We start from the raw sequence: 24,317 nt of genomic DNA, 5'->3' as shown, positions 1-24,317 counted from the left end.
GTAGTCACCTGAAATGGTCTTCCGACAGTCTTGAAGGAGTTCCCAGAGATGCTTAGCACTTGTTGGCCCTTTTGCCTTCACTCTGCGGTCCAGCTCACCCCAAACCATCTCGATTGGGTTCAGGTCCGGTGACTGTGGAGGCCAGGTCATCTTGCGCAGCAGCCCATCATTCTCCTTCTTGGTCAAATAGCCTTTACACAGCCTGGAGGTGTGTTTGGGGTCATTGTCCTGTTGAAAAATAAATGATGGTCCAACGAAACGCAAACCGGATGGAATAGCATGCCGCTGCAAGATGCTGTGGTAGCCATGCTGGTTCAGTATGCCTTCAATTTTGAATAAATCCCCAACAGTGTCACCAGCAAAGCACACCATCACTCACACCATCACTCCTCCTCCTCCATGCTTCACGATGGGAACCAGTCATGTAGAGTCCATCCGTTTACCTATTCTGCGTCGCACAAAGACACGGTGGTTGGAACCAAAGATCTCTAATTTGGACTCATCAGACCAAAGCACAGATTTCCACTGGTCTAATGTCCATTCCTTGTGTTCTTTAGCCCAAACAAGTCTCTTCTGCTTGTTGCCTGTCCTTACCAGTGGTTTCCTAGCAGCTATTCTACCATGAAGGCCTGATTCACACAGTTTCCTCTTAACAGTTGTTCTAGAGAAGTGTCTGCTGCTAGAACTCTGTGTGGCATTGACCTGGTCTCTAATCTGAGCTGCTCTAAACCTGTGATTTCTGAGGCTGGTGACTCGGATGAACTTATCCTCCGCAGCAGAAGTGACTCTTGGTCTTCCTTTCCTGGGGCGGTCCTCATGTGAGCCAGTTTATTTGTAGCGCTTGATGGTTTTTGTGACTGCACTTGGGGACACTTTCAAAGTTTTCCCAATTTTTTGGACTGGCTGACCTTCATTTCTTAAACTAATGATGGCCACTCATTTTTCTTTACTTAGCTGCTTTTTTCTTGCCATAATACAAATTCTAACAGTCTATTCAGTAGGACTATCAGCTGTGTATCCACCTGACTTCTGCACAACACAACTGATGGTCCCAACCCCATTTATAAGGCAAGAAATCCCACTTATTAAACCTGACAGGGCCCACCTGTGAAGTGAAAACCATGAAAAGCTACTTTGAACAACCTAGAATATAAGACATATTTGCATATATAGTTTATAGTTTATAATTGTATATAATTCCACATGTGTTAGTTCATAGTTTTGATGCCTTCAGTGTGAATCTACAATTTTCATAGTCATGAAAATAAAGAAAACTCTTTGAATGAGAAGGTGTGTCCAAACTTTTGGTCTGTACTGTATATATATATATATATATATATATTAAAATGTAAGCCTTTATTCTTCAGTGAGTTGAGATCACAACAGAAACATGTCATGTAGTTTTATTATTCTTTTTTACATCTATAAAATGACCGTCGGTGTTGGTTTATGCCTTTTCCTTGTGTGGTCACACAATTATGAGCTTTTAGACTCACTTACTCACTTGTGAGTTTAAAAGTCAGACAAAGTTGTTCAAAAAAAAAAATTCCCGTTGTATTTTACCTTATTTGTTCAGCACTAAAACCTTCCCCCTCTACTCTTCTGGTAGCTCTGACATTGGATTTCTCTTGACAATAAAGTCTTCAGTGCAGAAAATAAGGTTTGGCTTGTACGCAGTCACACTGTCCTGAGTTTACAAAAGGTTCAATCTTTTTACCATACATCGTCGGGACTAACCTTGACGAGTGGAATAAACCACACAAACCAACAGAGAAGGCAGAAGAAAGATGTGTCACAATGGGACAGCACAACTTCAGAGAGAGAAAACTCTTTCTATAGACAACAAGAGTTGGGGGGGATTTTCGATGACGTTGTACAGAGTATATGCCTTTGCAGTAAAATAAAGAACGTTCTTATATGCTTCACTGCAAAAACCTCTGTTCCCTTTTTTCACTGGTCCCACCACAGCAGCAGTACTTTTATTACCCATCAATCATTTAAAATGTCTCCTCTATTATGCAGTCCTGTCAAAATGTTCTGATTTAACTCAGTTTAGTATGATCAGGTATGTCTTCATTCATCGCTTGAGGTTGTATATGCAAAAAAAAAAAAAAAAAACAGGAGTAAAAGGATGAAGGGGGTTGCCAATTCTATCGTCATCCCTCTTTCAGGGGGAATCCAACTGCATGCATTATAGATCAATATGCATTTCAGCACAGCCTTACAACCCAGTTAGGAAGCATTGCGTTGTTACAGCTGTTATCTGTAACATATTCGGCTGCCTGTGGAGACTTGAAACAACAGCTTCCCTATGTCACAATACGGTTAACTCTTAAGGAAAGAATGTATTTCATTATGCGTCTCTTTTAAGAATAAAAACATACACGGATCCTCTGTCAGTGTTGCTCAATAGATCTTAATTAGCAGCAAAAACATGTCCATCGAGATTCTGAGTTAATTAAGGTCAACTATTTCAACCTTTTTTTGAGTGTGGTATTTTTTTAAATTTGTTTTTTGGTCTTAATCCTGAAGGGTCTTAAACTGAATTTGAAATCCTCTCAAATTGAAGATTTGAATAACACTTCCCTTACTTGACTTCAAGTTTAAAACTCTCTCCCCGAAGCTCACAGAAGACGTGAAGCTCATATTTGCTCAATATGGACACATTTTCACCCAAAGCACCCAGAGAAACATGTGCAAATACTCTCACATCTCCAGTCATAAAGAGAGCGCCAGTCGGAGGCTTCAGTAATTTTCCTTTTTTTCCTTTTCTATTGCATGTCATTTTTTATTCTGGCTTATCTTTCTCATCCACTGGAGCATCCTGCTTGACTTTTAACTCCATCTTCCATTTTTCTTGACCCAGCTGATGAGGTCAACAATATTTTTGCTCCTATTCCCGTATTGCTCACCATTTTGGCAGTGTATTTTTCCGACTCCCTCCTCTTGCATGATCCACAGCTCTTGCAGACATCCTCGATAGCAATCAGGTTGTTTTCTGATGCAGCTCTGATCTTGTCGATGTCCTCTTTTCTGGAAGCTTCAAGCAGAGCCGTTTATCTCCCTCTAAGCAAAAAAAGAGTTTCCCAAAGGAGGGGAAATTTCCTTTTGTCTGTACTGATCTTCTCTTTCTACCTGTGTATGATGTTAAATTAGTTCTGTCACATATTTAAGTCTCCTAAGCCCTTTCCAAGTTTTTGACACTGAAGACTTTTACTTTCACAGTAACTTTCATTCATACTTTGCTGATTTCCCTCTGGGCTTAATTCCTGCAGACTAGTTTCTTTTAAGGAAATAAAGTTTGTTCAAGTGCGACTGTGCTGTTTGCCCCCTTGCACCTCTGATCTGCAATTGACCAAAGATCTGCAAGGCGGGCCCCCTCTTAAAGAGGAATAGTTAAACATATAAAAGATAGTTTGTCTTTTATCTGTACTTCAACATGAACTGAAAAATCTAGGGTAGTTTTTAACAGCTGCTTTCAAAAAAATGAACACGACTCCTTGGAAGGCCTCTGAACATAGAGCTACATGTTTTTACAGCCATTGACTACACTTCACACCAAGTACAAAAGCCAGAAGGACTGGTTTGAACGAGAGAGGGATGCAGAAAGAGAAGTGGGAGAGTGGGGGATCAATACTTCACCTGGAGGCTGAGCAGAAGGCTCACCTGTTTTCTCTTCTAAGTGAACAGCACAGTTCATGATGTTACACACACATCAAAAATGTCAAGGACAATTTTCTGAGCAAGTGTGTATGCACGTGTGTGTGATACTCTGTAATGCTCCCGGTGGTCCGACCAGCTGGCTATCCAGGTGTGTGGGAGGAAGTAAGCCTTGGCAGACCGATACGATGGGCACAGCTTTCAAAGCGGACACACAGATACACAAACACACTAACCTGAACACACATCGCAGCCTATTGCTGACGAGGAGGTCAACTTTACAACTGCTGATAGAGGATGAAAGAGAACGGCATATGAGCCAGGTTATTTTTGTATTATTATAATTTATCTAACAGCCGCAGGATTCCACACCCCGACTTAAAGACAAAGTCGCAATTTGAACAGGCAGCTTCGAACCTGGGGTATGGTCTAATCCTGTTGCTTTGTATAATTATGTGGATTATTGTGATTACTTAATTGAGTTGTTGGATATTTCAAGTATAACATTCAGGGCTTTTAGTTCGTTCCATCTAAGGGCATTTTAACAGTAAGCAAAAAATAATAATGTTTTTTACCATGCTCAAGCATTATTTCTCCCCCTGATTCTTCTTACTGCTGGTCTGCTTTCACATTGGTAACATTGTTCCGGAGTTTGGATGGTGTGCTGTAAAGGATGCTGTAATCGAGTCTTGATGTGATGAAGGCATTGATTATAGTCAAAGCAGCAGATTTGGGAGTAATGGGTGGAGGAGGGCTATGTTTTTCAGGTGGAATAAGGTGGTTCTAGTGAGCCGGGTGATGAGTTGATCAAATGCTAGGTCACTGTCAAATATGACACCAAGAATGCGGTTATGAAGTGAGGGAGATACTTCAGGCTCGAGTTGCCTATTGCCCCCCCGGGACAAATCAAGTTTTTGAATTTGGGGTTGTAAGTGGATTTGATGAGGAATTTGGGACAAACGATTTTGATCTCAGATTTGTCATGTATTAGTAAATTTGTTCCCATCTATATTTTTAATTTTCAGAGAGGCAGTTTGTTCATGTGGAACGGTGGTGATGCAATTGGCAGAGGTGTAAAGTCGCATGTCATTGGCTTAGCAGTGGAAATGCAGGCCATGAATAAGGATGATATTACCAAGGGAAGGCAAGTATATAATAATAAACAGGAGGGGACCAAGTACCAATCCCAGGGGGACACCTTGGGACTGAGTAGCAATGGAGGAGCTGCAGCTGTTGGTGTTTTCAATACATTTGTTTATGTTGATGTGTTAGTTTTTAATCTATAAACCTGACCGCAGATTTGGCTAAGACCTATCACATTACAACTCTATAGTGAACATTTATCTTCAACTTTACTGTGTAGCTTTTAATGGTTAATTTCCAGAATTGAAGTGTGGCTACAGCAATCATCCTGGATTGGCTTGGGCAGTGATAGTGGGGCTCATTTTGATGTCTTTGCATGGGGCCCAGAGTACAATTGTTTGTTGAAGATAGAGGTAAACACACATACACATATAGCAAAGGAAGTAGGATCCTTGCTCAGAGCAAGTGAAGTACAACAAAACTTCCCTTCCATCTCTTTATTTCTCTCTCTTATGTGTTCAACTGGAAATATCTTCAGGGCTTCCTCTTTCACTATCAAACAATTGTTTGTTCTCATTATCATAACTCATTAATCCTGATCAGACTCAATCCCACTCTCTTTTTTTCTTTCAACTTCTCTCCTCTCTTCCTCTCTCACACACCAACAAACACACACAGACAGACACACACTCACTCTGTTATACATATATTTGTTTGCTCCTATTCATAATTCATAGTTTTTGATCAGACAGAATGTTTGATAAGGTTTACAGTATGGGTTTGCCCATAGAGAGAGAACAACACAGATATAGAACCATAAATGTATAAATGTTTATTCTTACCAAACGGTGAAGGAGGCAATGTTAATGTAATAAAACAGTAGAAGAGTGAGACACTTAAATGTCAGCTAGAGAGAAAACCGAATCTTAGATTGCGTTTTTAAAGATGTAGATTGTCACATTATGGGTGATGGATTTGCAAAAGTTAGAAAACTTTAAAAGACAAAGAAAGAAGTCAGGCTACTATATTGAAGATTAGGATATAAAAACGTGTGTCCGAACACAAATCAAGACAGATAGTGATAATTTAACATGAATACGGTAATGCAATTAATTCTCAGTCAAAGATGTATGGCATTTTTAAATTTGCATAACACAGTTTAACCCTTGTGTAATGTTCATATTGTTGTTACTCAGCCAGTGTTTGTGGGTCTGATGGACGCGTTGCATTTTGTGGCTTTTAATGCGAGGTAAAAAAAAACTGTCGCATGTGAGGTCGTGTCCACTGAGTCCCTGAGACATGTCGAGGACATCTCTCATTCCTTGGTTTTTCTCGGGCGCTCCTTCATCAGGTTTCCCTGTGTAGACTTGTAAGTTCCAAGCATATGAGGAAGTGGCATCACAGGCAGCCCAGCTCTTTATACCACACTTTGCAGGTCTGCTTCTTTTGTGTTTCGGCACCTGTGGTTCCCACACAAAGTTGCAACATTGTTTGTCAACACTGTCTGCTCTCCTTTTCTCGCACATTTGACCCTCTGATGTTCTGTGTACCCACACTTCTATTAGCCCCGGGTCCAGTGGACCCGGACATCTTGTATGTAATAGAAATGTGTAGGGGGGATGTATGGTGTGTGGTCATTAAATATGTATTCTTATATATGTTCTTCACAGAAAATGAGCTAAAGTCAGTGAGTCTCAGTTTGAAAAATTAATTAATTGTATCATTTTTATTTTAATAAAAAATTAAAACGGGTGCCACAGACCCGAACACCACACAAGGGTTAGATATGAATCTTTGTCTAAGACACATGCTGTGCATTGATAAGGCAAGGTTGAGTGTACCATTACCAAGCTAAAATATCTAAGAAAGAAAAATAAAAACTTAAAATAAACCCATGAAGAAGAGGAAAGTCATTAATTATGTATGCACCTCTGGACTAGTCCATCTCTCACTCAGTGAGAGACACAAACAGTGACACAAATAGCCTTTGAAGGGGTTAGAAGTAGTGTTTACCTCTACATTTTAGCAGAATTGGTTGTGAACATTCTTTTTAGGACACTGAGACAGAGAGCGAGACAGACAGAGAGATGTGCATTAGAACATAAGACGGAGGCTGCAAGAAAGAGATTGATAGGAAAAGTAAATCCATACCCAAAATAAAGGCTAATCCAAACTGAGTCTGATGGATAAGTTGGTAAATTGAGTAAACAAACTCATCCCTCCCCTTATTATAAGGTGCCGAGAAGTATCTTGTCATACTAATGGAATTCAAAACAAGTCGGTTTGGTTCAGATGGGGATAATGTCGGATAAATATGAGTTAGAGAGAGATGGAGCAAGAAAAGAAAAACAAAAAAACAGAATAAGACAAGAAATCCACCCCATAAATTATGATCCCAATAAGATTTGACACACCTGGAGATAGCATGGTGACAAAAAAAGAATAGTTTTGTTTACACCATGTAATCTACTTGAGAGGGTAAGCTAAAAGGGATAAAAAACCAAGAGGATGGGATACAGTGAAGGAGGGAAGAAAAGGGACAAAACAATGTGTAAAGATAGGGCTTTACCTCAAGCTGAAAAATAGTTGGTTGATCAAAATGGGTATCAGTCAATGTGGAGCCCAAGTTATTAACCACAGAAGAAACACACCTGGGAAAGGCTTGAGGTCAAGCAGGTTAGTTGTTATGCACATGTTGTTAAAAATTACTTAAAAAGCTTCATAATTTGTGAAGCTCAAATATTTGAATGAAGAAAATTCATACAACAATTTTTTTCTGTTATATATGAAATAATCACCTCTAGCAGGAGTGATAAGAGACTTATAATAATGATGAGCGAGTTTATACTGTGAGTTTGTTGTTAGCAGTTGTTAGTGGTCAAAATAGTCAAGTTTTAGATTACATAATTTACATATTAAGCATATAATTACAGTTCGGTTGGGCAGTGGGCCCATCAGAGAATAAACCTTAGATGCAAATAAGGTGGTGAACAAACACATCTGGAATGACCTACACAAACACCACAATAGACATCATGTTCCCCACACCTTCACACTAATCCTTTAAATAATTAATCAAACTTGCGAAATGTTCATGGTAATCTGGACACTCCCTGGTCATCTATGATGGATTAATTTCCACTCGACAAGCATTGCCAATTTTACATACAGATATGCAAAATCCTATCATTTGCAGAAAGGTAGTGGATAGATTTTTTCATTTTTCATCTTTGGCCACTTTTCAGAACTTGGTTTAAAACTGTTTGAACTTTTCTATGGACATCTCACAAAAAATAAATAAAGTGGTCATGACTGTGACAAAATTCTGCAGAGATAAATGTTTTTTTGTTTTGTTTGTTTTACTGCAAGAAGGTGGAATTATGGCATCCATCTTTAAAACCATGAAAAAAAAGGTTATTCTCAACAACAGGCTTGTAGAACATGATGGTTTGTGAGTGATTCGTCTACTTTAGTCAATATTATTGATGTAGTATCACGAATCTGCCCAAAGAAGATCTATCACAACCTACAACAACCTCTATCTTTAAACACTTAAAACAAAAAAACAAAAAAACAGCAAGCAGAGAAGAATGAGGGATAACTCTGGAAGAGCAAGGGAGGAGAATTGTTTATTTGTGCATGCTGGAAGTATCATAGAGATCGAACATTTCCATGGCCTCTACTGCTCACTGCATTGGTCTTACCCCTGCTACGTACTTTAGCAGAAAAAAAGAGCAGGGGCAAGTTCATCGTTGGGATTTTATTTTTTATTTTTTTCTCTTGTGGAAGCATTGTCTCATTGCATGCAGACAGGAAGCTTAATCTGGCAGTGCATTTGAAATTAACTTGTAATGATGTACTTTTTTGTGCTTTGTGAGGTATTTCCCGTAGGGTTTGTGTAGGAAATACAATGTGACTTAATCCCATAGTAAACAGTGTAGGGGTCACAAATGGGACAAAGAGTACTTTAAAATCCATGTCCTGGTTTGTTTATTACATGCATAAGAGTGTGTGTGTATTGTGTCTATTCTGAAAGTTAGTCACCTGTTTGACTAAGCATAATGAAAATGCCCTCAGTGTCCGTATTTGAAAGGTTGATGTATAAGTTATGGGATGTCTGACAAAAGTCTTCCTATAAAAAACCTGCAGTATGGTTCTGTTTAAGTAGTTAATGCAGTGATTTCTGTTGCATTTACACAAATATATGCAGCAGATTAGGATCAGTGGAAGAGTCAGTCATCTCTCAAACGGAAGGTCAGGTCGTCGATGCGCAGCTCTTGCATCAAATGTGTAATTGGGCAACACACTTAACGCCAAGTTGCTCCGGCTGCAGCGTATGAATGGGATTAGTTAATACTTTCCATAGCAAGCTCTGCCATCAGTGTGTGAATTGGTAGGTGTGACCTGCGGTGTCATGATACATTCCATTTACCTCGGATCTCAAAGCTGGGAATGACGTCATTGCAGACTGAAACACATTCCAGTTTTAAAATGGACAATCAACATAGACGCCTACAGTACCTGTGTTGTGTTAGTCAAAACCACTTTGAGTTGTCAGAAGACCAGAAAAGATCCATACAAGCTTGAGCCTATTCACCAAAACTCAAAAGTTTGACAAAGTTTTTTTTTAATAATGAAAGGCTTCAATATGTCTGGCTATAATGTAGCCGCTTTCTTTTTTACACAAACCTGTACAAACTTCAGTCAATCAATCTGTCTTTGTATTTGAGTCACACCAAATTATACCATAAGTTATCTCAGGAAACTTTACAAAAAAGCAGGTCAAGACAATACACCTTTTCTTCTGGAGAAAGAGCCAACATGAGCATCAGGGGCAAGTGAAAACTTTTTTGATCTAGCATGCAAACATTTCAACAGAAATAAGTTTCAAACAACGCAGTCACAGAACAGATCACAATATATGCAAAGATCCCCACCATATGGAAATAAATTCCTTGTTTTTAAAAAAAGAAGAGTCTGGAAAGTTTTTTGTTTTTTTTTGTTTTTTTTGTTTTATTGTGTAGGTGAAAAACAGCAGTAGTGATGTCTGCTTATTTTTTATTTATTTGTTTTTCAACAATGTTCTTTTCCCAACTGTGGTGGCTTTTGAACACAGAAATACATTAACAGCAGAAAGCTGAGGAAACACCTATTGATTCCCCCCTCCCCCCCAATTTACACTGGGTCCCTTTTAGGCAAAGCTGAAAGGGAAGGGGACATGTGGCTGTGGCAGAAAAGAACATATGGCGTCTGCTCTGGTGGAAAACCTAATACAGGGTACAGTATTGGCACCTCTTCTCCTCAGTAGCATTAACATGCTGTCAAAGTTGTTCTGGCAGAACACTAAGTGGCGCACACTTGTCCAGCACTGCTCCCAAGAGTGTTGCAGTGTGTCCCTTCCCACTTTCCATTCGTGCTGGACCATGCTACCGATGCTGTTGGAGCGAGGCAAGAGTGAAAACGTGCTGGAGAATCTCTGTTTGTCAGATCTGTAGCCAAACAATCCTGTTCACTTTACACACCCAGTAGAAAAAAACAAAAAATGGAAAGCTATAGAGGAAATGAGAACAGAGAATGCAAGCGAAGGTGCTTCAAATACTCCATTAAAGCCATTATACAAATAAAGAAAATGCAATAGTTCATATTAACATTATTTCATTTGAGGACAGGATAATTAAAAAGGCTGTTTTATTATGAAAGTCTGGCAAGAGCATAGTGATTTCTCCAGGGATTTTCATGAGCACCTGAACAAAACAATGCTTTCGTTATAGTGTATGAGGTTTCCCAGGGTTGTCCAATAATATCAGAACATATACAGTATGAGGCGGCGCCTGCAAGATAGTTCAGACAGTTAACTGGAGCTGCACTGATTTCACACTTCACATGTCTCATTCTCAGCAATCACCTGCCAACACCTCCTCCCACTTAGCTGTCTATTTAAGCTGCAAGATGCAGTCATTGCTCTTTCATTGTCAGCGCTGACCAGCAGCAGTACTGCGCTTTCCTTCAGTGCAACCACCACCACCACCACCCGCAGCATCCGACAGTAGGCTCTGACTGAGGGGGTTTAAGATATCATCCCATCACTCCTCAAATGTCTGCGTGTAAATTCAAACTGCGATGACTTTTTGGAGGTTGTAGCCTTGGTGCCTAACACAAAATATGTTCCGCTGCAATAAATACTTTCAATGATAATGAAGTGAGTTGTCTGACTGATACATGATAAATTGAAGGAATTGTTTAGCTGGCAATTTTCCGATTCCAAACAAGACCATAAGGATCATATTTCTTCAGTGGAGCATTCCCTACATTTAGGGACAGAGTTTTAACTCGTCTATTAATATGATCAATATATTGCCTTCAGTGGTGGAGAACAGAACAGCTTTTGTTTGGGGAAAAAAAAAAAGAAAAAGCTAAATAGATTTTGTATCTGTTTTCAATGGCTCCAGGGGGACTTGAAGAGGAATGTAATCTGTGTTTGGGTTTCCAAAAGACCTTCTTGGGTTATTTATTCCTTCTGGTCGTTATGGTCTATTCCTTCTGTCATTACCCTTATCATTATCATATCACTGCTTTCATACACTAACTTACAAGTCCAAATGTAAAGGAATACGAAATGCACAAAGAGTGAAAGAGAAAGCTGCTCATTTGATGTGAACAAAGGATAAGATAAGAAAATGAATGTTCAGCGAAGTTTTGTGAGTGGGATGAAGTGTGGTGACTTGTTAAAATGCAGAAGACAAGTGAAGGTTAAACTGTTGCTCTTTGACTGTCTCTGCTTCTCATTACGCATTTTCAGGGTTGCATACAACCTGCAACTTTGTGACTCCAAGAACAGAGCACTTTTTTTAATTGCTGCTTGACCCATGACGGCATGTTGTGTATGTGTGTGCGTTTGGGTGTGCGCGGTTCTGACTACCAAACCTTTTAGCATTTTGTCTTGTAAAGAGCTAATGAGATAGAGTCAAATCTCCCTGTCATCATACTTGGCCAGCAGAGCTAATTATTTTTTCTAGACCTAAATGTTAATGCTCTACATACTGTATGTATTATATATATTTCTTGAGATATTAGTCTCACTCTACTTTACACTGCACTTAACAAACTAAGTATCCTCCAAGTGTACTTTGGTGTGTTCATATCAAAAAATTGACATCAACATACAAAGTGTTTGGCCCATGAGCTACTCGACTTGACATACAAACAGCCACACATAGTGGTGCCAATAGCCTTGTGGTTATGTTGTGCGCCCTGTGTACAGAGGCTACAGTCCTCATCACAGCGGGCCATAGGTTCAGATCCAAACTCTGCCCCACACCCTCTACCCCCTACATGTACTGTCTCTCTTCAGCTGTCCTATCAAATACAGGCAAAAATGGTGCAAAAAGTATATTAACAAAACAAAGGCTACACATGTTGATTTTTTCTTTACACTCTAGGGGCCTAGTCGTAGGCCAAAGAGCTCATTCAAAATACAAAGCAGTTGTTTCATTTTGTAACTGTATGCTCTCGGTCTTGGACTTTAAGTTCAGAGATTAATTAGAGATTGGTGCTGCAGAAGAATTCTAGACTGACCTGGATATTTCTCAATGTTCCCCATTATTATTCCTAAGGCTCTCAACGGTTTCCTTGGTGATTGCCCCTACAGATGGCAGATGACACTTACTACAATACAATGAATAAAACCTTGAGCATACATGTTTGGAGTTGTGGACCGATCAATCCGACCAAACAACCATAAACATATACTAAACATGACCTCCCCTTTCCCCTTCATTATAGGTGGACTTAAACTGAAGGACAGAAGTTGTTTTTTTCTTGGAAAGTTTGTTTTTACAAGATACAACATTGTCTCTCTTTTTTTTGCCTCCTTGAGGCTGCAAGCTACACCTGAAGCAATGTATTTAACACGTTTTTTTTTGACAAATGATGGCTGATGTGAGCCTTGCTGCTGTCCCATGCAAATCTGTGTTCAGAGATTTGGTGGAGTAGTCCTTTAAGGAAAGCCAGATTATAACTGGATGAATGATAGGAATAATAGTATAAATGACAGACAGGTTAGAATGGAGGAGTAAAGCGTGGCTGGGACATCCATAGCAGAGATTAGTGCTATTGCTTGAGTCTAAAATCCATGGTGATGTCAGCGTGAGTGGCTGTAAATATAAAACGCTCTAACAGTTTGCTGATGCTGCTTTGCTGTGGACCTTTTAACCCCCCGCAACGGCTGAATGATGCAGCTCCCTAGGAAACAAATTTCATCTCTGCTTGTCATTATCACATTAACTCTGCATCAGCTGTCAACAAAGGGCCACAGTACACACACACACATGCACACATTTATCGTCTTTCTTCTCCTTGACTAATCTCCAAACAAAGCCGTGAATGTTAGCCTCTAAAATCCTTTCACTTTGAATTTTGTTGAAAAAGAAAAAAAATCCCCGGAGGAAAAGAAAGAAAGACGATGCAGGCGAAGACAGAGATGAAGAGACGAGGCTGGCCAACTCCGACTGAGACCTCTTTGATACATGCAAAGAGGGAGTTTGCTTCATTTGCAAATCGCTATGCATGTTCTTTGAGCATTTTGTGAATCTATTTGTATGTCACTGTATACATGCATGAGTCATTTTACGTACTGTAAGCTTACAGTAAATGCACTCAGCCGGCCGATGCGGGGTGGTTTTCTTTATCTCATTTGCATTCATTCGTAACAGTTTTCATAACTTATTTTCGTTTTCTCATTTGATTATTTTTGGGTAAAGTCCTCATTATCTTGCCGGAGCTCGCACTGTGTAATCTGTCTTGTAACTTTAAAGGAGCCATTACATTACCTAGCTTTACAATACCATGTTTTACAATACAGCAAATTAGGCTTACTGGAATAACACCACTAATTAAACTAAATAGATTAAGTCTTCCTTTTCTTTGTTCGAAAAGTAGAGAACAAGGGAGAACATACTGCTTTTTTTACTAAACTGACGAAAGCTGGGGAGTCCTGGCTCTCTCTCTCTCTCTCTTGCTCTCACTCTCTCTGCATGAGAGAGAATGAAAGTCATTAGATCCCTCTACTTTTGGGGCCAGATTTGAGAGAACTGAGCACAAACAGGGGTGAGCTGCATATTTGATTAGAGCTTTTATGGTGCTCTACCAAGCACCACAGAGATGGAGAAGAGAACAGAGCAGAAGAAAAGACAACTAACACTGTTAATTTAAAGAAAGAAATGCAGAAAAAGAGCAGTTGGAATGAGGTAATATGCATGAGTTGGGAAAAAAAACATGCAAGTGGGTTTGAAAAATGAAGGCAGCGACAAGGTTTCTGAATGAGATGTACTTAAGTTGGGTTTAAATGAGTTAGTTTCAGTGTGACGTGTTGTGCTTGACTTGCCTGTTTTTTTGTCTGTAACTCTATTGTTTTAACATACCCACCTGATCCAGCTTGTCCAAAATGGCTCTACAATGCTAAACGGGCTACCTGAACACTTAGAACAACCGCAACAAAAACATTAGTGCATGTCATGGACTTACAAGAGCAAAATAATTATCACTGGACCTAATGCAACCCAACACGAGATGACATATGCCTCAACTTAAAAAAAAAAAAAAAACACATTTTAAACAGCCGTAAATATTAACGTCAGGCTTTCTCTTCATGTTACCCTTTTGCAACAACAAATCCCACTTGTTTAATAGGGTTTATAAATCTGTCACAGACCGAAAGTCACAAGTTTTTAAGCCTTGTGGTGGGACAGCAACAGACCGAATATGAATAAACAGAAAGGATTATCTTGGCTTACTGCGTATACATAGGCTAAAGACATGTCAGATAGTGTGTGTGTGTGTGTGTGTGTGGGGCTAGTAGCGGTGGCCCAGGTCTGTGGACAGGATTGCCAGGCACTAAATAAAGCTTAAGTGACAGAAAACAACACAGCATTTTGAAGTGATGCAAGAGGGATAATTTGTTGACAATTGTGAAGCCAACTTGCGAGCCAAAGAGATGTAACCGCAAAAAAGTTGTCGAATAACGCCACTGATTTGCATCTATAGGGCACTGACTTAAAGAAATCAATCACTGCATATGATTAAATAGGATACATGCTATATTTGTGGCTAAACAGCATACGGTATGAGCAAGCAATGGGCAATGGCAAGCGTTTGGAACAAAATCACAGAAAATCACTTTTCCCAATGAAATAATTTGATGTAAAAAAAACAACAACACATGCATTAGCATTAAATAGCAATAAGTTGTTCAAGAAATCACGATATGCTAATAGACCACTTAACCTTCACGAAGGACAGCGTGATCCATCTCTTAAAGAAACAGTAAATGCCATACCCCCCCACCCCACACACACACACACACACACACACACACTACACACCCCTTAGGCCTCTCTGAACTTTCTCTTTAAATTTCCTGAAAAATATTCAGTGAATGTATTAGTGTTTGCCTCCTCTTCTTTGTGTGTGTGTGTGTTTGTATTTGTGTGTGCATGCTTCACATTATAGCTACGCCTCAAAAGAGGCAACTATATGCCTCACAAAAAGCTCCATAAAGGGGTCCAAATGGGGAGCCTGAGGAGGTATTGATGTGTTACTTCACCCAAAGGCCTCTCATCCAGGTATGAAGGTGGAACTCCAGGCTCAGCAGTTAACCACAGTTTGAACTCAGGGAGAGAAATTCTATAAATCAGCAGTGGCATCTCCTGTGAAGGAGAGTGGCAGTTGTACTTCTCGTCACCTTGACGGATAAACGACGTGGCTCGTTGTTATCCCATTGAACAAATCTTTTATCATTTCTCTTCCTCTGTCTCACCCCCCCCCCCTCCCTCCCACCCACCCACCCACACACACACACACACACACACACACACACACACGCTCTGGTCTCAATTGTCTTTATTTCTGTCTCTCACACTGAATCTCACTTGTTCTCCTCATATTGCTCTAATAAATTCTTTCTTCTTGTACTTTATGTAAGTTTTTTCCCTCCCAGCTGCCTCTTCTTTCTTTCACTCTCATCCCCCACATTTCTCTTCAATCTTGCTTTTTTTCTTGGTTTTAGTCCTCTCATCCTTTGGTTATTCGAGGACATGGTACAGCGTCATGTCTCGGGCCACTAGAGGACTTTTAGAAGTCAACAAGAGAGAAACTGACATGGATTCCCGGGTTCCTGCGCACACAAATTCATTCATACACACCAGTGTTAAGCTCTCAAATTCCCCACAAAGAGCTTCAATCCCACAAGGCAAGACGCCACAGAGTGAAAAACAAAGAGATGGAATGTTTTTTCTCCAACCTCCCCTTTCCTTCCATGCCTCTCCTCCTCCCGCTGTAAGTCCTCTGTAGTTCTCTGCAGTGCAGTACAAACATGCCGAGTGATCAAAGAAACCGGGGTGTCAGAAGTCGGGGACAAGACGGACGTGTGTGGAAGACTAGATGAGAGGGAGCAGCAGGAGGAGAGAGCTGTCAGTCAAACATTCAATCATACTCAGTGGAGCTTGTATCCCGGTGGCACGGCCGAGGACTCTTGAGCTTACCTGGAGGACCATCAGTGTGCGATCATACCTCCTGCTTGGTCGTCATCCCCTGGAGATCTTCATGTCTATAGTTCTGCTGAAAATGTTGCGCAAATAATCATCCCAGTAGGGTTATACTTTCATGGTATAAGTAAATAAAAAATGATATAATGTAGGCCTCCCCTTTGAAATACTTTATCTTTAAGCTGTCTCTAATAGGACAATCAAGTTAAATGATGGTGAAATGAATGGGTCATTGAAAGTTAAGGTTTAATTGGGAAAACTTTCCCAAACCAAATTAAGTACCACCACACTCTTTCCCTTCCTTTTTTTAAGCAGCATTATAACTCTGCCTTAAATCTGAATTCTTGTGCTTGAAGCTCAAGAAAACTTGACTTGTGAAGTGAGAATATTTATTGCAAATATTGCTGCCTGCATCATGGAGTCACAGCACCCTCTGCTGGAAAAAGACAGAAGTACAGTATCAGGGGCATTTTATATATTTTTTTTGCTTTGTTTGTCATTGATAGTATTTGTAAATATATTAAGTATGAAAGACTTTCTGCTTGTCACAAAATAATTTATGCTCTGCTTCACTTGTGAAATATATTTGGCATATAATATATTAAAGTATTCAATAAACCTCTTACAGTAGCCCAGTCTCTATAGGGACTTTAGTTGGGACCCAGTTCAAGTCCAGGCACTTCCTGAGCTCTGCTGACGTGCCCTTGTGCAAAGCACTAAACCCCAAAACTGCTCTGGACCGCTCGCTGTGGGCAGCCCCCTCACTCTAAGACCTCTTCATTAATGCTTAATAATAATAATAATAATAATAATAATAATAATACATTTTATTTGTATAGCACTTTATATTCAGAAATCTCAAAGTGCTTCAGCGTTTAAAACAATAAAGTAATTGTTAAAACATAAAAAAGAGACATTCAAAGGCATTAAAATTAGAAGGCTTCGTTCCATAGGATCCTGTTTGTGTATTTCGGCCTGTGTGTGTAAAACCAGATTTCCTCTTGTGGGATTAATTGTGGGAAAACTATTATTATTATTATTATTATTATTATTATTATTATTATTATTATCATCATTATTATCATTATTATTATTATTATATGGAGTGCTCTCCTGAATTAGTGACATGTTTCCCTGCTATAGTGTTTACACACATCAGCCTCATTCAACTTTTCTTTTTTTCTTTCTTTTTTTCAAATCTCTCTTCATGTCCTCAGGTAACTGTGAGTGAGACTGCTTGAGTCAGCAATGAAATCCCAACATCTGTGAGTAACCAGGGCCACTATCCACCTGAACTGATTCAGAGAGGGGTGTAGATTGGGAACATTTATGCATGACAAGAGCACTTTAAGTAAAGTTTATTTGACACTTCTCTGCTGCTGCTGCTGCTGTAAGTGACTGAGAAAATACGTTTTGATGTCCTTGAAATGAGGTGGGCTTTGTTGACAACTATTTACATCTTTTCTCAAACACCTATGCCTTCTAAATCAGTTTCTAGATTTGTTATGTACATTGTGCAGTGTTGGTTTCTAAATGGACATGTAAGCCTGACAGAGCCTTTTTGAATCCCTAACTAAACAGTGCAGCATCAGGGACCAACATCTCTAAGTAGTTTAAAAGTCAATCATTTAATACAAGTAATGTAGACGGGGTAAGCATTTGATGCCGATTGGCTAAAGCGTGTAACGGACCTTCTCCATAAGAATTAGACACTTTTGTATTAATTCCTATGAAGATGTATCTAGAAATGAGTAACAATCTTGGACTTAGTCAAAGCGTCCGAATATGTGTTATCTAAGTCAGTGAAACATTGATAACAACTATCAGGAATCTTACCTTGGGTTTGCGACAAACCTTGTTGGCTAGGAAGCAGCTTAAGAGAAATATACTAAGAGGTGATGATGGAAAACCTTCACTTTAAAATTTGATTAATGTCATTCAGTTCCCATGTTCACCACATGGTGGTGTCTGTAACGCACAAGCTTTAAGTACGGTGCCCCTCTGACATATCAATCACATTAACATGGCCTGTCATTTGTACATAAACATTATAATGTTTGATTGTGAACAAAGACATGGCTGGTTAGTCTTGTTGTTCAATGGACTGTCATAGTATATGTTAAAGGCACTCAATATTATAATAATATCGATATTGACTTTGAATTTCCCTAGCAAACCGTTAGCTGAGCTGAAGCATACCCTGACCTGCACTTTGAATTAGACATATTTCAACTGACTTACACTTTGTCTTGGTAAACATATGGTCTTGTTTTTCTTGTATAAAAGTTACAATAGTATAAACAGTAATAAAACACTTCATAAAGTGAAAACAGACCAAGGTTTTCATGTGTGACCTGGATGCCTTAGCCGTCTGACACACAGCTTGATGTGGTATCCTGACAATGCCTTGTCAGACATTATCTCCTATTTAAATACATTTGACTTATGTGTTAAAGCCTGTATGTCTAGGTGAAACTGCTGGTCCTACAGGGTGTTTTTTTTTTTTTTTTTACATAGTTTTAAGGTTAAAAAAAAGATGATGAAGTATTACAAATACAGATGTGGAGAGGAAGACTGATTGTGTCTAAAGCAGGGTGACATTTTGGCCTGCAGTAAAAAAGATCTTTGATTTATGAACTTCACTGTGCGCTCTGCCACAAAGGGAAAACAATTTTCTTTTTGGTTAAACTTCCCAACCCAATGACATATTTGACTGGGACTGTTTCTGTTGAATGGAATGATCTGCATATTATTGGAAAACCTTGGAATACACATCATATTGTGTGGAGTAGGCTGTGAGGGTCTGGAGATGTATGCCTCATCACATCTGACTGATTGTGCAGAGGTTTTTATCAAATGTAGTCCCAAGTACTGAAAACATACTCATTCTGTTTGATATATTCACCTTGACGTTGATAATGACAGCCTTGGCTCTGCTTTCATGTCATGATTGGACTCAACTGGCTTCACCCAGGGTGTAAACAAGCATACTCACTCTTTTATCTGCAGCCTTGTGCTTGGCAGTGCTCGGGAAGTTAAGTGGCAACCCTCCAGCAACCAGACAAGTTTCTTCTTCTAGACCAAAATCCGAGCCAATTCCGACTACACTCCACCACGAGACATGATCAGTATCTCTTAATCAACAGGATATGTTGCACAGTTTTTTCCACAAGTGTTTTAATTAAACCTCTTCCTAAAAAGCTAATTCAAGACCTACATCTTACCTTCCATTTATCACAAAGTTTCCTGCGAAAGTAGTGGCTTATCAGTTGTACAACCTTTCCAATAATTTTAAGGATTTTCAGTCAGGATTTAGAGTTTGAAATAGCACTGACACTGCACTGGTGAAAGTTAAAAAATGATCTATTTTTTTATTTTATCAGGCTGCCTGAGTAAGTTACTGAAAACTGGTGAACTATTCTGCCCTACAAAGCAAAAAGGCAGTAACTACGCGGAGTGCAGAACTGAGAAAAATGACTCTAAAGTTATCACCTCGTCCAGCCTAAGTAGTTGTAGGTATATTATTGGACATGTGGCATTTTTGTTACTTTATATGAGCTTATTCTTTGTATATATCAATCATCATATTTTATTTGATATTTTACAGTTACTGTGTTCTTGCTTTGTATTGCTTACCAAAAATGTGCCACAATACCAAGGGAAAAGGCAGTAACTACATATTCTTCAAAAAACATTTCATCACAGCTTGTGTTAGATACGCTGCATTTAGAATAATTGGAATCCTTTGTTTTCCTGAACATGGATATACTATGCCCAAAGCCATTTGACCATTTTTGGTCAGTGTTTTGGTGCTGACATGGCTGCTTAAAAAGTATTTCACATTTCAAGTTCCATGAAGGCCCAAATGGGGACAGTTCATTTGGAATAGACCACAGCATTGTGTGACTCAATTAAAGTTGTGACATCACTGTGCAGTAACATGGTTGAGATGTAGGCTAGTAATAAAAAGCATGAGTAACTGGTATGAAACAAAGCAAGAAAACAGTAATGGCTTTTACTGTGTTTTTGCTTTGTTTCACTCGGGCTTTTTGCAGTTACTGTTAAAAAAAAAAATGTTTTTCTCCAAAACGATACACATTTAAGACAAGATATTTTGTTACATAATAAAGGATGCAATGAATGTCACGAAAATGATAATAACTCATTTTTGACCAAAATTGCAGTTACTGCCTTTTTGCTTTGTAGGGCAGTATTGTTCATGTGCCCAGATATTCAAGTCATAGAGTAGGACAATGTATATTTAGGTAATGATAATAAGCAACGTGATGACAATATGATATACAAGTATACATTAACATCCATATTCAGATATTAACATACACGTATACTTCAGTTACAATGTGTATTCTACAATGAGCATGTGAGAACATACAAGATCTAAGGCTGAGTTCACTGAGGACAGGGAGCTCAGGGCGGGCAGGCCTGCTCACAGGTTTTCCTTCCAGAGAAAGAAAGTTTGGCAATAACAAAGTCATTAAATTGTTCAGTTTTGGATGGATTCCTCCTGTGTTGTACAACCATTACACCAATGATGGTTACTTGGATTGGGAAGTATCAAGTTATCAGAGGCAGAGAAAACCTAACCTTCGGATTATCACTATATAATGATAGTGACAGATGTGATGCTTTCAGGTGCTGGTCATATAATTAGAATATCTTGAAAAAGTTGATTTATTTCAGTAATTCCATTCAAAAGTGAAACTTGTACAATGTATACATTCATTTCACACAGACATACAAGTCATATTTCAAGTGTTTATTTCTCTTAATATTGATGATTATAACTGACAAGTAATGACAACCTCCTACTGAGTCACTCTAATCAGCTAATCCACTGAAAACACCTGCAAAGGCCTTTAAATGGTCTCTCAGTGTAGTTCTGTAGGCTACAAAAATCATGGGGAATCATGGCTGATCTGACAGTAATCCAAAAGATGACAACTGACACGTTGCACAAGGAGGGCAAGACACAATAGGTAATTGCTGAAGAGGCTCACACATAGAGGTTCACAGAGCTCCGTGTCCAAACACAGTAATAGAGAGGCAAAGGGAAGTAAAATTTGTGGTGAAAAAAAAGTGTACAAGCAATAGCGATAGCAGCACCTTGGAGAGGACTGTAAAAGAAAAAGGCATTCAAAAATGTGGGGGAGATTCACAAAGAGTGGACTGCAGCTGGAGTCAGTGCTTCAAGAAGCACCACGCACAGACACAGGCAAGACACAATCCTTGTGTCAAGCCACTCTTGAACAAGAGACAGCGTCAGAAGCGTCTGTGGACCTTACCCATACATATATAAATATGTCTTATGTCTCTTATCATTGTCATAACTGTGCATGTGAATATTAGAACTGCTATAATTAACTTTAGAGCATTTAATCAATAACTTGTTGTTACAAAAGGAAGTTTTTCCTTCTCTGTTACTTTGCTAAATCTGTGCCGGATACACATTCAACCTCTGTAAGAGTTCAGTCTAAACCTCCTTTATTTGTAATGTGTCTTGAGGAACTAGAGCTTTCCAAACACAGGTTAATAGACTGTGAGGGCACTCACTCTTTCGGCTCTGTGATAGTGGTGAGACAATCAACTCACTGCAATCAGGTGTGTGTCGCACTGATTGGCTTTGATTAGACCCAGGTGTGGGGAGCTTTTATAAACCCTCAGTCTCCAGCGCTCTGTGCTGACTTATTATTTTATTTTTTAATTCTTTGTTCATTTATTTGTTAGGGACAGTTCATATTCATGAACAGCTGCAACGATTACAGCTGTAAAAGATGTCAGATTATATAGCAGAAGTGCAGGTTTCCATCTGTTGTCTCTAGGCAGCTAACAGAGAAAGACACATTGCAAAGACACAAGACAATAATAGAAGGTAAAGGTTAAAAGTGGTCACAGTGGTCTTTTATCCACTGGGAGAGTATTCCAATATTTAGTTTTCTCAGGTTGTCTGTGAGTATACATAAAAACAAACTAAGATCTTTGTGGGTATTATAGTCCAATCGCCTGTTGCCCAGTGAATAACTTGGGGTGCTGGATAGTTTTGTTTTGACTTCAGCCTTTTGTGTTATCAAAGTTCTGTCTAGCTGCCTTTCCCTTTACTCTCCTGTTTTCCTGTGTCTTCTGGACAATTTTGGTTTCGAGTCAGCTACCTGGCAGCAGTGATTTAGTCAATCATTTTTGGTGCATTATTTAGTATAGGAAGCCTGTTGTGGCTCTATACAGTGACATGGTTACCTCCTCCTTTCCAATCTATCGCTCGTGATTTAGTGGTTATCCTTCTGGGAAGATTTTAAGACACCCCTGGGTCCGCAATTGCATCCCAATCGTTCTTACAGATTGATTGATCATAGATGGTCCTTACAATAGTTGATTCATTGTTTGATTGATGCTGTTGATTAATTGTATTTTATATACAGTGTCATTAAAAAAATGTAAAGGAATGTTATCCAAAGCCAACCGTGATCATGGTTCAAAGTTGATTTTAGTAATAATTTGATTTAAAAGATGGCATATCCAAATTATTTTATGAAAAAACACGTTACTTTTCAGCCTTTTCACTGTAAATATCACTGACATCGTATACCTATTTTACCTTAAAGAGACCTCTTACCTCAGATTCCCTGTATGAAACCAACAATAGTGAGTGCAGCAGTGTGCAGGATTGCCGCTGCCTAGCAACAATGGAGACTTCTTCACAGCAGTATTTCTTCACTCTGCAGAGAAACTATAGAGAGGGGGAAAACAATTATTTTATTCTACTTATATACCATACTCTAATACATGCTAGTTATGGTTTGGTAAATTAAAAAAAACCCTTCTTTTGCAGTTTTGTAAACAAAATTGTATACTTCATCAACATTGACCACTGAGCAAGTTTTCACTTGTCCAAGCTGCTGACGTCATCAAACTCCCAATTTAACAACAAAGAGCAATTTTTTTCACACAACTTATTGCATTCAAAAATAAAACCATGAACTTTTTAAAGGTCACGCCAAAAGTGAAACTTAATTAAAACCAACAGAGGATGTGAGAATCCTTAGGATCTAAAATACAGAAAAAAGATTCAAACTAAATATTATTGCACAATGTTTACTTTTTCCCCCTGAAAACCTGAGAGGAGTTATGTATGAAGTGATCATGAAAATGTGATATTTCATCAAGGGACACAATGCAAACATGAACACATTAATAGTATCAGGACTAAATAAAGATAGTGACAGGTCAAAAAATTTTTTAGAGGCATTCATGTATGCTAATTAACACACAAGACTGTCTGTGTAGTACATGTAGTAATTCAATAAAATGAGTAATAAAGACTGAATACTCAAACAAACCGCTGTGAGAGTGGGGGACAGTTTCCGACAGTCACCGGCTAAGGGAATAGTTTAAGCCCTAGCAGAGTGAAACTGTGTAAAATTAGAACTTTGAACCCTTGAGGAGTCGGCAAAACTATACATCACCTTTGTTTAATGTTTTATTGTGTTTAATGTATCTACAATTTTTGCGTTCGTTTCCAAATTATTTCAATTTACTTTTGTAAGTTGCTTTGGATTCAGCATGGATGGATAGAAGAACAATCCACGAAGAAGTTCGCTGAAAACAACACACCATGGGGACTTTTTTTCCATCTGCATTCACACTGCCATGGTACTTACTCTGAAGCTGGAGTGAAAAAGGTTCCACTAAACGGGGTTCTATGAACTTAAATAGTTCATAGTTGGGTAAAATAAATCGTTACTTTGGATTCCCAGATTGTGGAATAAACAATATAATAAACTGCTTTTACAGTTAAATGTGTCCACCAATATGGCATTTGATTGCATGCTGGTGTATGAGTATGGCAATACTAAATAGACAATTATCATAATGACAAGTGGTTTAATGGAAAACCTCTATAGTGCTTTGGCAAGACATCTTGAAGCTCATTTGGATTGCTGTCATCGTCTGTGTTGTTATGCTGACCACAAACAAACGGTCAGCCCGCCTCTTTGTCTTTATTTCTTCTTAATGGCTTAA

General features: G+C 38.9%; 1 long non-coding RNA gene across 7 annotated transcripts in view; it reads right to left on the bottom strand.

Moving 5' to 3' along the window:
* Positions 1–9,388: 9,388 nt before the first annotated feature.
* LOC306830253 overlaps positions 9,389–24,317 on the bottom strand; it is a 35,508-nt gene continuing 20,579 nt past the window's right edge. For 2 of the 7 annotated variants that reach the window (XR_013779942.1, XR_013779945.1), the window contains 2 exons: positions 22,912–23,025; positions 15,618–16,356 (listed from right to left, as the gene is read on the bottom strand). This is a non-coding gene — a long non-coding RNA (uncharacterized lncRNA). Of the gene's footprint in view, positions 10,179–15,617; positions 16,357–22,911; positions 23,026–24,317 lie in introns of those variants that run through there. The other 5 variants (XR_013779943.1, XR_013779946.1, XR_013779948.1 and 2 more) reach the window with 5 other exon arrangements.

Source organism: Symphodus melops, assembly GCF_947650265.1.
Source record: "Symphodus melops genome assembly, chromosome: 10".
Taxonomy (NCBI): Eukaryota; Metazoa; Chordata; class Actinopteri; order Labriformes; family Labridae; genus Symphodus; species Symphodus melops.
The sequence above is the reverse complement of the archived record's forward strand: the minus strand, read 5'-3'. Positions and strand labels throughout refer to the sequence as shown.